The following is a 13,101-nucleotide window of genomic DNA, read 5'->3' as shown; positions in this document are numbered from 1 at the left end:
TATGTTTCTAGTTGTGCTCACATAGGTCAGTAGCTATACTAGGTTTATGCTTGTATAAATAATCACTACAGTAGTCCTCAAAGGCTGACAATTAATGAAATATTTCTTTTCCAGTTTATTCTTTTTACGACTTTCCTCTCTATTTCTCTGGTGCCTACCAAAGAAAGGCGACGGGGGTGAGACAGAGAGAGAGGGAGAGAGGGAGGCGACAGTGGCGAGACAGAGAGACAGATAGAGGGAGGCGACGGTGGTGAGACTGAGAAAGGGAGGCGACGACAAGAGAGAGAGAACTGGAACCGATGAAGGTGGTAGGGTGTAAACGGCGTCAGAGATGATGGGCTTTTGGACCCTAAATCTAACGGTCCACATTAATCCACGTATTAAAAAATATATATAAATCATAAAATTTTAAAAAATTGGTTCAATATCGGTAACCGATGGTTTGGGATACCAAAAACCGTTTCAAAGCCGATCTCGGTCGGTTTGATTCAGTTATACTACCAATACCGAAATTTCAAAAAAAAAAAAAAAAAAACACTAAACCAAGCGGTTCAGTTCAATCGATTTTTTAAGTAAAAAATCTCACCCCTAAGTGGAATAATGTAGATAGGCAGTTCGACCGGCTTGCCTTCACCGGATATGGAGTTGAACTCATTATAAAATGCTCTGATTTTGGTTTGTATATAGGTGAGCAAACATATTATTAAATTTGAGTTCGGCATGATTTACGGGTTAAAAATGTGTTTGTATTGTAAGATCCTAGAATTTTCCATATTTTGTTGTTCGGTTTTTCTAAATAGAATTAAGTTTATTTCTCGGAGTTGATGAATTTTTCTGAAGACCAAGTGACTAAGGATAGGCCTTGGTAGCGTAGAGCTAATTTTTCTGAGAATAACGACCTTTGGTTCGTCGAAATTGGAGTTCGGATGAAGGAGTTACGAATTTTCAAAGTTAGATAATTGTTTTTGGTTATTATTTGATTTTTCGGGATTTTATTTGGATAAGTTGAATTTTTCACAAAAATTCTGCAGATCAAAATAATGTTTTGAGGCCATATATAATTAGTACTCAGCCTCACAAGTCCATAGGAATTTTCGGGAGATTTTTCGAAACTCGGATGTAATTTTGGTGATTTACTTAAGTATGGAGAAATTCAAAAAATTTGAGAAATTAAAAGAAATTTGGATGCTGACGTGGCGCGAACTGGAGCGTCGATCACGCCGGATTGGATGGCCCAGATGCGCCAGCCCTTGGTCACGATCCGATGCGTCGCAACGCACGGAGCTTATCGTGCACCCGCGATCCTCAGCGCACGCCAACGAACGACGCAGACGATGAGCAATCCGGACTGTCCCTCACAAATGACACATCGTACGCCCTAGCCCCAAATTCGTTTAGGCAACCTGCTCCGTTTTCTTTCATAGCATGACCTGCGCCTCAACCCAACGGGTACCGCTTGACCCGGTTCGATTTTTCCCTTATCCCACATCGAAAATTTACAAGTATTTCTCACTTTTTCAAGGCTATAAATAGAGAACCACCCTCCTCTTCACTCCACACCTTCATTTGAAAACTTTTTGATTTTTCCGAAGTTTTCTTGAGACAAACCACTTGTTGGGAGTCTCTTAAATTTAAAATATTTGTTTGGATTGTCTCTTTGGGTGCCCTTAAGAATTTTGCACCAAGGAACATCTTAAACAAATAATTTTAGCAATTCATGGGAAAGCTTTGCCAAATTTTCTGCTCGCCTTGATAAGGTCTTTGGGTAAGACTCTTGAGCTCAGTTAAGTTATTTTATTTCAAGGTTAATTACTTATTAGGCTTTAATTTTTGTTTTAGCAATTCTATTTGTGGAGATTAAGCTAAGAAGGTTTACAACTAGGTATTTTAATCTCTACTTTCTCTTTAAGATTTTTATGCATGATTAATTAGTTAAGTTGGATTTATTAGATTAATTAATCATGTTTAAAGTTGGATTTAATTGTGCATGATTAATTAATTAAGTAGGATTTATTAAATTAGTATCATGTCTGAATTGAATTTAAGTATATAATTAATTAATTAAGTCGGATTTATTAAATTAATTAATTATGCCTAAGTTGGATTTAATTACATAATTAGTTGATTAAAGTTGGATTATTTATAATTAATTAATTATCAAAATCGAATTGGATTATAAAACTGCTATTTACTAAAAGAAAATAGATTTACTAAGAGGCATGCAAATAAATTTTAAGTTGGATTAATTTACCTTGCTTGCACGATTAGTTGGACTTAATTACTCGTTAATTCATCAATCTAATAATGAATTGAGGCCACCCTATTAAAGTAACCAAACACGTGATGTCAAGGTCAGTATCGACTGTTGTTGCTCTGCCGGCTTAAGGATACTGGGACTGATCCCACAATCTCCCCCGTACTGACCTGATCATGTTGTTGAACTTTAATTAGTTAACCTTCAGACTTATAAATAAAATTGGACTCTAAGTAGAAACCATAAGTCCTGAAAAAATAGAAACTTAGTCTTAGTAGACTAGTTTGTAAAAGTTTCTGGAATTTTCTGGGAAAACATGACCGAAAGGAAAGGTCATGCCTAAACTCTGCTGAATTTACTTTTTTATTAAGTCGATATTTTGTCGAATTTGGATTTCTAGTTTCCCAGAGAAGAATTTAAGGACGATGGTGTTGTGGAAGTACACAAAGGTTAAGCTTGGACACCAGGTAGAGAGATTCTCACACCCTAACTGTTGAGATTATTTTGTGTATGTATGTATGTATGATAATAAATATTGTTGTCTGTGAGCTCTGCATCATTTTTGTATGCATTTGTTGCATGGTTTTGATATTGTTAATGATGATCTGAGAATAAATAGTTACGAAAAACGATGACCTTGAATTGCGATCCCTTAAACTTTCGAAAAAGGTAAGTACGGACGAGCTAGTCGATTTGTCCTTATTGGGAGGCTAGGCTTAAGGGGTACTACCATGGTAAAGGATACTCTCGCTACCTTACCAAGATGGATACGATAAGTGTAGTTGGCCATTAGTGATCAATCATCAGGTATGATATTTTGGGTACCCATAAACAATTTAAGAAGATTGCATGCTCATTATCAAAGATTTCATGGATTTCAACGATTAAACTTTGATTTTGGTTTGTTGGTGAATCTTTTCGAACTGTTTTATTACTAGCTATATCTATTAAGTATTTTACTTACTATTTTCAGACCCAGCCAGGTCCCCCGAGGGGAAGTTTTGATCGTATGTGATGCTTACCCCCTACGTTGTTTGTTTTGCATTCTCTTGTGATTGCAGATAACGTTCCGGTTGACGACCTTGACTAATTAGTTGGGCGATGCACTCGTATATCTTGCTGGGCATTCTCAGGCCTTTCATATGTTGTTCTTCACTATGTTCAACTTGTTATTTTGCTGAGTCTTCTACCCGTTTATTTATCTATCCTTTTTATTCCAGTTTGTAATTATTCGAAATATCTTTCAAGTAGTCGGTTGGTATCTCATTTTGGGTATTGCGCGCTTATCAAACATGACTTTTACTGACATCATGTTATGTTAGGGTTATTTTTGTAAAATTTCATATCCTATCGAGTTGGCTTATTTTAAATTTATTTTTAAGTATCTTTTCCGCTATTTATTATATTCTCTGATCCAACCCGTATTTAAAAAAAAAAAAAAAGCTTAACTTGTCTTAAGAAACTTGGAACAGTGATGATAAGGCATGGTATCATTATTCTGGAGTTCTTGGGGCCGGTGCCTCTACTAGGACCCCAGTTCAGGGCCTGACATCTATTCTATCTATGTTTGTGCGGTAAAATTAATGTTCTATTAATTTCTAGTTGCTAGTTAACTAATATAATCAGAAAATATAATTTCTAGCATTTACTTATTAATGTTACATTCTTTTATGTATACTTTGATTCATGTTTGGTAGGGATGCAATAGTCACCAGAGTTTGTTAGTGAGCTACTAAGAGCTTTAATGGGAAGAAGGGATCGCAATTTTCATATACCAAAAGGAGAACTGCATACTTTCTGCCTTTTGGATGTCGTATGTCTGACTCTTGCTTCAATTCGAGGATACAGATGTTCTTTGACCTGTAATAATCCTCATTTAAATTCAATAAAAAAGCCTAGCTAGTTTCATATTATATAATAATGATATGTTTATGGCAAGATTTTTATTATTGACCTTTTTCTAATGTTGTAATTCTTTTCAGGTGTGACAGAGACATGGATGGAAGAATAACTGAGACAGATATTAAGCAGGTAATTTTGTCATGAAAAACACTCTTTTAGAGCTACATGATTGTAATTAACTTTATAATTTCAGGTATACTGAATATTCATAGCAACAATTTTGTTTTCATGTTTACTGGTTTGCTTGGAATTTTGGGCACTGTTGCAGACTATCATACTAAGTGCTTCTACAAATAAGTTGTCTTTGACCCATGAGGAAGCAGAGGACTATGCTGCTTAATTTAGTCATGGAATTGACTGACACTGAAAACCAGGGCTATATTGAGGTATACCCTCTTTTAGAATTAATAGAATCTTAATTCTGCAGATTGTACCATGTTAATACCATTACTTATGGGCCAATCACTATGACACACACATTGAGTTTTTAAAGTTTGTCGCTAACTTTTGCAGTTCCATATCTACAATAATCTTCAATAAGATAAGCCAGTATAGTAGTGTTGCAGTACATGTGCTAAGTGCTAACAATCATGGGAACCACATTGTTTTGAGTTTGCAAGAATCTGGCATGACATTGAAGGATTGCATAAGCGAAAATGCACGGTATCATGAAACAAGCATAATTTCCAGCAGCAGCAGATATTTCTATATCTTGACCCAAGAATTCAAGAATGTGGCCTGCATTGGCCCATATAATTGCAAGAGGAATGCTGACCAGCAGAAGAACAAGCAGTGTTCTCTGCATATGAATACCAAGCATGTGATACTGCTTTGCTCCATAGGACTGGCCACGGAATGTGTCTGATGCACTACCCATTCCTATCTGTTCAACATATCACGAGGGAGATAAGGAAAATCGTGCACCAAAAGAAATACTAAAGAACTAAAGTCTTGCATCACAAGAAAGGCTAAAACTGAAAAGAAAAGTAAAAAAAAAGGCCGTCAGTAACGTGTGGGATTGATCCCAAAAAGGAAGAGGAGTAGAGGACTGATCCTGGTTCGAAAATCCCAAAAAGAAACGAAGTTGGCCTCCTGCCACGCGCTGCATCTCTAATATTATCATCATAAACAAAAGGGTATAAGTACCCTTTTCTTAGTACCTATACTTAGTACCTAAATTTTGACCCTTGTCTTAATGTGGTACCTAAACTTTTATTTGTCCTAATTGAGTACCTGAACTTTTATTTTGTGTCTAATAGGTACCAAAATGAATTTCTATTAAAATTATCAACAAAAGTTAAGGACAATATAGTCAAAGTATATTTTAATTATTTTCTTTATATGTTTAAAATTATTTAAAAAAAACACACAACAAACAAAAAAAATAAAAAATTATAATTAAAATATAAATTTTTTGAAGTGACTATATTGCCCTTAACTTTTGTTGACAATTTTAACATAAATTCATTTTGGTACTTATTAGATACAAAATAAAAGTTTAGGTACTCAATTGGGACAAATAAAAATTTAGATACCACATTAAGACAATGGTCAAAGTTTAGGTACTAAATATGAAAAAAAAAAAACCCCCAAACAAAAATCACAATTCACACATCATGTATATAATAAACAGGGGAAGCCATTTTACCATGAAGCTCAAACCAGTTATTGAAGCAAATGAGGTGGCCATGGAAGCACCAACGTACATGACTTAAATAACCTGCATGCCAAATAGCAAGAAATTTGATGACACAAGTGGCCCTGCTAACCACAGCTGCTTCTTCACTTCCTCGACAATCTCGTCCTTGGTCAGTAGTTCCTTTCTTGATTGTAATGCATGCTCTTGAGGAACTGGAATCAAGGGTGATTCAAGACCACCACCTGCTCCTGCTTGTTCTTCAACCTCCACTTGTTATGTTTCTGTTTTTCAAAGTGTTGAAGGCTTCAACAAAAGATTTGTATGATCAATTGATGAATAACCATATTTAAGTACCACATTGTGGTACCACCACCTGATGTGTCAGGTGAGATTGAATTGCCATGTCAGTCAATGTATCCAACTGTATTTAAGTTTTTCTTTTATTTTGTTTTTTAAAGGGGGCTCTTTTCTGAATAACCATATTTGAGTTCTGCCAACGTGGACAAGGAGGCTACTTAAAAATTTGGATGTCATTCATGATTCTACTATATATGTCTTGATGAAATTGTTGATGCTGGTATGTTCATGTCACGTGCATTGCCCACTGCACTCGAACATCTAGCAATGCATGATCCATCCTTAAATGATGTGGATGTACACCATATGAAATGAGAGAAGCAAGGAGAGAACACCAGTGCTTGCTTATAAGTATCAAATTTGCTTAAAATGTCACATTGTTGTCAAACCATAGCAAAATAAATGAAACCCATCGGATGAAAATAAGAAAAAACAAAAAAAAAAAATCATCATTATTAATAAGCAAAGAGAAAAGAAATGTTCCATATAATATGGTTTGTTAGAGCAACCCCAATGAGGACTTGCGGTTTAAGTGCAAAAAAAAAAAAAAAAAATTAAAATACCACAAAGCGGAACTCAAGTGCAACTTTTGAGTTGAATTTATGTGTTGTGAAGTGGAACTCAAAGTGATATGGATTGAAATGTCAAACCACTATAACCTTCATATTAATTTCTTAAAAATTAAAGTTATTCCTCTGATGCATCGGCCACGGTCATTGTGTTGTACACTCCATCAGAAGCATTCTTCACCTACAAAAGGCATGAAAATGGACCATGAGATGAATGTAACAGAGATTGATACATGAAACAGAACATGACAAAGAACTTTACTTCTTTCTCCCAATCTGTGACCATGATTATGATTGAAAGGCATAGTGCTTGAAAAAATAGCGCCACAGTAATTCCCATCCAAAGACCCTGTGAAGAACATGTTAATTTGACATTAATAGGATTAGTACTACATTTCCAGGGAAGATTAAGGAGGTGTTAAAATAAAAAAAGTGGGGGGGACTTCAAAAAATAAAAACAAAAAGTACAAGGATAAGAATTATGAAGTCACCTTCCCTCCAATGTGCAGCACAAAAGCTAATAATACAGCGGTAGGAATGCCCATAAGATAATAAGCTCCCAGATTAACATAAGCCCCAATCTTTTGCTGCCCACTTCCTCTAACTATACCTGAAATAGTAAATTAAAGTCACATCTTGTCAATGCATCTTTTCTTAAATTAAAATTCTAAGCATTTGCAACAGAGGATGCTATGACATACATACCAGATTCAGTTAAATGTTATGGTTACCTGCAAACACTGATTGAATTCCATCAAACAAGTGGGACACTGCAACCAACCAACATTTCTCCCACATATGTCACAACTTCTTTTTCACTGCTGTAACAGTTGCCCCAAACATTTCGACCCAATATCATGACAGCAGAAACCACAAGGCCTTCAGTAACAACAATGGATAGTGCAACCCACACTGCTAGACGACCTAGTCGTGGTTGGCCGGCACCCAATTGATTTGAAACTCTTGTGCTAACATACAACACAGAAGTAAAGAACAGATAATTAAGAATTGTTGAGCCAAATAGAAGCATATATAAACCGCTTAAGGTAGCTCTAAACTCACCTTGCTGCACCACTGAATGCAAAGGGAATCAAGTAAACCATTGAATTTGTGGTCAGGCTGGGAATTTGTCACAATTTGTTAAGAAATTATATTGTTCTAAAGTTATTAGTTAGTGTGAATTGCAAACCTGATTGACAGGACAGAGGTTTCAAGCTTTGGATTTGGAAGAAAACCAGATAAGAGGACCATCATTTCAAATGACCAGGTTTCTAAGCTGTTCACACACAAAAAACCAAAAAGCCAAGTAAACAACTACAGTAAATACTAATAATTCAAATTTTCAATTATATTTTAAAATGTTTCTCTCCTCTCTTTTTTTTTCGCATTCTCAACTTCCAAGAGTTTATTCGATCACATCATACACACGGAATGCATATGATAAAGTGAAGGTTATTATTATAGGAATGCAATAGAGGTGGAGAGAATGTAGAGTATGTGGGACCAAAGTGTATAGGTTGGAAGTGAGATGATGCAATTCCCATATTATCATTAATTTTTAAAAGGATTGCTAAGGTTTGTGTAAGGTAATAAGGGTAACAGAAATTTTGGCATTCACATGAGGGTCATTTACATGTAATCTGCATGAAATCCTGTATACAATCATGGGAACCACATTGTTTTGAGTTTGCAAGAATCTGGAATGACATTGCTGGATTGCATAAGCTAAAATGCACGGTATCAGGAAACGAGCATAATTCCCAGCAGCAGCTGATATTTCTGGATCTTGACCCAAGAATTCAAGAATGTAGCCTGCATTGGCCCATGTAATTGCAAGAGGAATGCTGACCAGAAGAAGAACAAGCAGTGCCCTCTGCATGTGTACACCAAGCATGTGATACTGCTTTGCTCCATAGGACTGGCCACAGAATGTGTCTAATGCGCTGCCCATTCCATTCTATACAACAAAATTAATAAGGAAAATGTAGACTAATATTATCATTATACACAAATTCTCTTATCAAACAGTCTAGCAACATAAGATATATACATACATACTGATGGTTTTAGGTGCAAAGGCATTGTCTATCGTCGCTCAACCCAGTTTTATCAAAATTGGCCACCACTTTTGGCAGCCATAGCCGTTTTTGACCCTGGATCCTCGACATGTTTAACCCCATAATTGTAGAATAGGCTGAATAGTTTGTGGATACTGTATGTTAGATTTTAACTTTGAAATTTTGGATCCATAATTAAAACCAGGGGAGGAATCGGAAATTTTTTTTTTTAAGGGGCCAAGAATCCAAATGACGTAATTGGAGAGACCATTATACAAAATTTTTCAAAATACTACAAATATTTTTTACTTTTTTTTTTTTAATGCATAGAGCATTAGTGCTCCATATGAATTGGGGCCGCGGCCACCTCAAGACTACATGTAACTCGGCCCGTGATTAAAACCTAACATAAAAGCCGATAAACCAAATGAAGATGCTTGTATAGTTGTAGATATATTTATATATAAGAAGCTCAATGTTGTAGCAATTAATGGTTTATGCAGCACAACTCTAGAGATAATTAAATTGAGGGGCAAAAATCTAAAAAAGTAGGTTTGGCAGTCTGGCACACAAAACAAGTGAAAGGGAAAACGTAGTGGACCTCTTGTGAAGGATGTATAGACCGTTTGTGTGTAAGTTTGCCTCTCCCAAGCAAAAACGAAAAACGAAAATTCCTCAATGAAGAATGGAGCATCGTCTGGTTTTTTGGAGAGGATATAAGAGAGGAGAGGGGCAAAATGGGGATAAAATGATCAGAAATCCGAACTGGTACGATGGACTAATTAACTCTAATTGAACAGAAACTGAAATTGAATTTTTTTTTTTTTGGGGTTTAAAGTGTGAGGAGGGCAGAGTGAAACTGCACCGCAGAATGGAGCATCTTCACTCCAAAGATTGTTTTGAACTTTAGAGAGAGAGAGAGAGAGAGAGAGAGAGAGAGAGAGAGAGAGAGAGAGAGAGAGAGAGAGAGAGAGAGAGAGAGAGAGAGAGAGTTTTCTAGCTATATGATATTTATATGTGTAATTTTATTTTAATGGATGATCGTATGAACAAGACATATAAGATATATAAGAGGAGAAGGCATCTTATCTTACTATCAAACTCAAACCAGTGACTGAAGCAAATGAAGTGGCCATTGAAGCACCTGAAAGTGCTAGCTCTCCAAGATGACCAATATACATGACCGAAATAACCTGCATGAAAAATAGCAAGAAATATGATGACACAAGTGGCCCTGCTAACAATAACTGCTTCTTCGCTTCCTCCACAATCTCATCTTTGGTTAGTTGCCCCTTTATTGATTGTAATGCATGTTCTTGAGATACTGAAATCAAGGGTGATTCAAGACCACCTGTTTGTTCTTCCACAACCATTTTCTATGTTTCTCCTTTTCAAAGACAAGTGTTGAAGCCCTTGGGTTATGTTTTGCTTTTCTTTGTTTGGGTCAATTACATAAAAGGACAAAACAGAGTTATCACGCACAAAAAATGACTTAACCAACAGTATAATTTCAGCAATACTTAAATTTCAGGACAAAATTCTTATCGAGCACTCAGTAAGAAATGCCGAGCACTCGGAGGTTGCATACAGGCTCTAAACATGTGTGTGCACCTGCATCCTTAAAACTGCATATGCAAGCTCAAAATATCATAAAAACTCTAAAATTAGCTCCAAATGTGCATATGCATCTAAAAAAAACTGCAATGCATGTGTAGGGTGCATATGCATCTGCCGAGCTCCTAGCAACTCTTCTTACACTGCGCAACCGTGCGCACACAAATAAAATGTATTTTGGCTTAATTTTGTTTTTAGGTGGATTTCTAAGAACCTTACATTTTTTGTTTTTGGAAATCATTTATTATTTTTTTATTTATATAGGCCCACTTTAAGTGTTGCCACGTAGGATTAGTTGCCTTCTATAGTTTGATGTCTCAGCTGCTGGGCTTAAATTCTTTATGGCATTCTCAATCTGCCCTCAACCGTAAATGGTAAGAATCGATATTCCCCTTCACTAGAGGTATCTTCTTAATGTCAAATGCATTTTGAACCATAGATGTTGATGGAACCATCTAAGGGTTGAAATCAAAATGTGTTTTCTTTTTGTGTGTCAACTACATTTTTTGCATCAATATAATATATGCAGAGATTCGATGAAGGGATCCCTATTTAAGTTTATTTAAGAAATTTTTTACGTGACCCACTTCGCATTAGAGTTTAATAATCAGAATACATCGTGTATTGTGTTTTTAGGGTTTCTTTTCATTTGTATTTGAAGGGTGAACTAATGTTCTTCTTCTCATTGATATTCCCCAATTTCTCTTACAAGTTTTTTTTTTTTTTCTTTTCTAATTCTCTGGGTTCTAGTTATAGCTATTTGGTGGGTTTTAGTTGGTGGTTTAATTGTTTTAGAGGCCTTGAGGGGAACAAAGTGAATAGTCTCCTAAGTAGGCAGCACTGATTAAGAAGCTTAATTAATTCCCAGCCATTTTTTCATCTGGTATTTCTTTTGTTAGTTGGTTTATTCACAATTCATGTTGAGAGTTACATGTTTGATGAAGAAATTAACCTTGTATGTACATAAGGAACAGTCTGGTTTTTATGAGGAACTTAACATGAGGGATATATATATAAGTGAGGGACAATACAAATAATGATTGGATAAATTGAACATGATTATAAAATCAGTATTTTATTAAAGTAAATCGAACCATTAAATATTTTGTTCCTTACTTAATTATCTCTCATATTAACTCCTCATAAGATCGCCGAATTGATATAACGAAATGTTTTCTGGGAAGATAATCCAACATGAGGAGACATTGCAACATGCATGGTGCATGTATGTTCTGCTCAGACAACAATATATACCTCAGATATTTGTGTTTTGTTTTGTTTTGTTTCTTTTTTTTTTTCCCGTGGGAAAATCACATTCTAGTTTCCTAGACATTCTAATTGATTTACAATCAAAATAGAGGCTTTCAGTGAGAATTGATCTTTATTTGCAAGGACAATGTTGAGGAAAGTCGGTGATCACTGATCAATGTGACTCGTCAAGCTTTGGTCCAGCCATATATGTATATGGACCATTTTTTCGGTTCACTACACCATTTGTTGCTTAAATCCACTATTGGCTTATGTTATCTATTGATGCATCAGCAACCAAAAATTAGTTTGAAAGCCACCCTGCAATTACTCTTAGGCAGTAGGTTGCAGAGAAAGGGGTGGCAAAGTGGCTACCCAAACCAATTTTTTGGAATGGTGGAATTGGGAGACAAAAACTGTCTAACACTACTGATAGTTTATTTCTCCACCAATGTTGCAGGTAGTTGCAAATAAAGACTCACCATTGTTGCATATAGTTGATGTATTGGTGAATCTAGTAAAAGATTAAACAAAAACTAGCCATGGATTTTAGGACCTTAAGTATAATAGTGGATAAAAGCAATTCTCCCACCAATGTTCAAATATTACAGTAGCATTTAGTTACAAAAGCAATTCTGCATTCCATTAAATCTTGCAGTACTCACTGCATGATTATTGAGCTGCTATAATTAACCATCCTTTAAATTTTCCTCTCTTGCATCTAATACATCTTAAACACTAGTGCTACACTTAATGATAAAATGGAAATTCAGTAGCAGAACATGGCAGAAAGCATCACATAAACTTCATTAAATTTCATTGATTACATTAACCATCCATCTAACAACTGATTTAGAAATACAAATGAAGATACCAACCTGCCATCTACATTACATCAACCATCATCAACCATCGCCAACATACCCACAATACAAAAGAGAGTTTTTCAACCAACTTCATAATGCGAAATCTATACTATACTATACAAAAGAGAGTTTCTGAACCACTGTTGCATAGAAGTTAATTCCACAACCATACTATAATCGGAAAATTGACTTGCACTAAACCCTAAAAAAGATTTGTACAATTTGCAAATAACTAAAAAATATTACAAAAACAACCATACCAAATTAGAAATCGATTTAGAGAGTAGAGACCTGCAAATGAAAAAAAAAATTATAATGAAAACATAGAAGTTTAATGAGAACAAAGAAAAATTATAATGAAAACAGAGGAAAGGAGTAAACCCCGATGAAGATCGCCGAAATCCGCCTCCTAGATAGCCAGAAACAACGGAGGAGGGTCGGGGCTGTTAGGGTTTTGAACCACCACGTACGGCGGCTGAACGGGCTGGGTGTTTATACCATTGAACTCAGCTCACCCAGGGGAAGATTTCAGGACCAACTCGACTGCAAGAGGTCTCCGGAATTAGTGACCCATTGGAGAAGAAGGCCGGTTCAG

The 13,101-nt window shown here is 35.7% G+C and overlaps 1 pseudogene; it reads right to left on the bottom strand.

Moving 5' to 3' along the window:
• Positions 1-6,839: 6,839 nt before the first annotated feature.
• On the bottom strand, positions 6,840-10,151 carry LOC147293487 (protein DETOXIFICATION 16-like; annotated as a pseudogene).
• Positions 10,152-13,101: the final 2,950 nt, after the last annotated feature.

The sequence above is a fragment of the Dryas octopetala genome, chromosome 2, assembly GCF_963921425.1.
Source record: "Dryas octopetala chromosome 2, drDryOcto1.1, whole genome shotgun sequence".
In the NCBI taxonomy this organism is placed as follows: domain Eukaryota; kingdom Viridiplantae; phylum Streptophyta; class Magnoliopsida; order Rosales; family Rosaceae; genus Dryas; species Dryas octopetala.
This window is presented reverse-complemented; position numbering and strand designations above follow the sequence as displayed.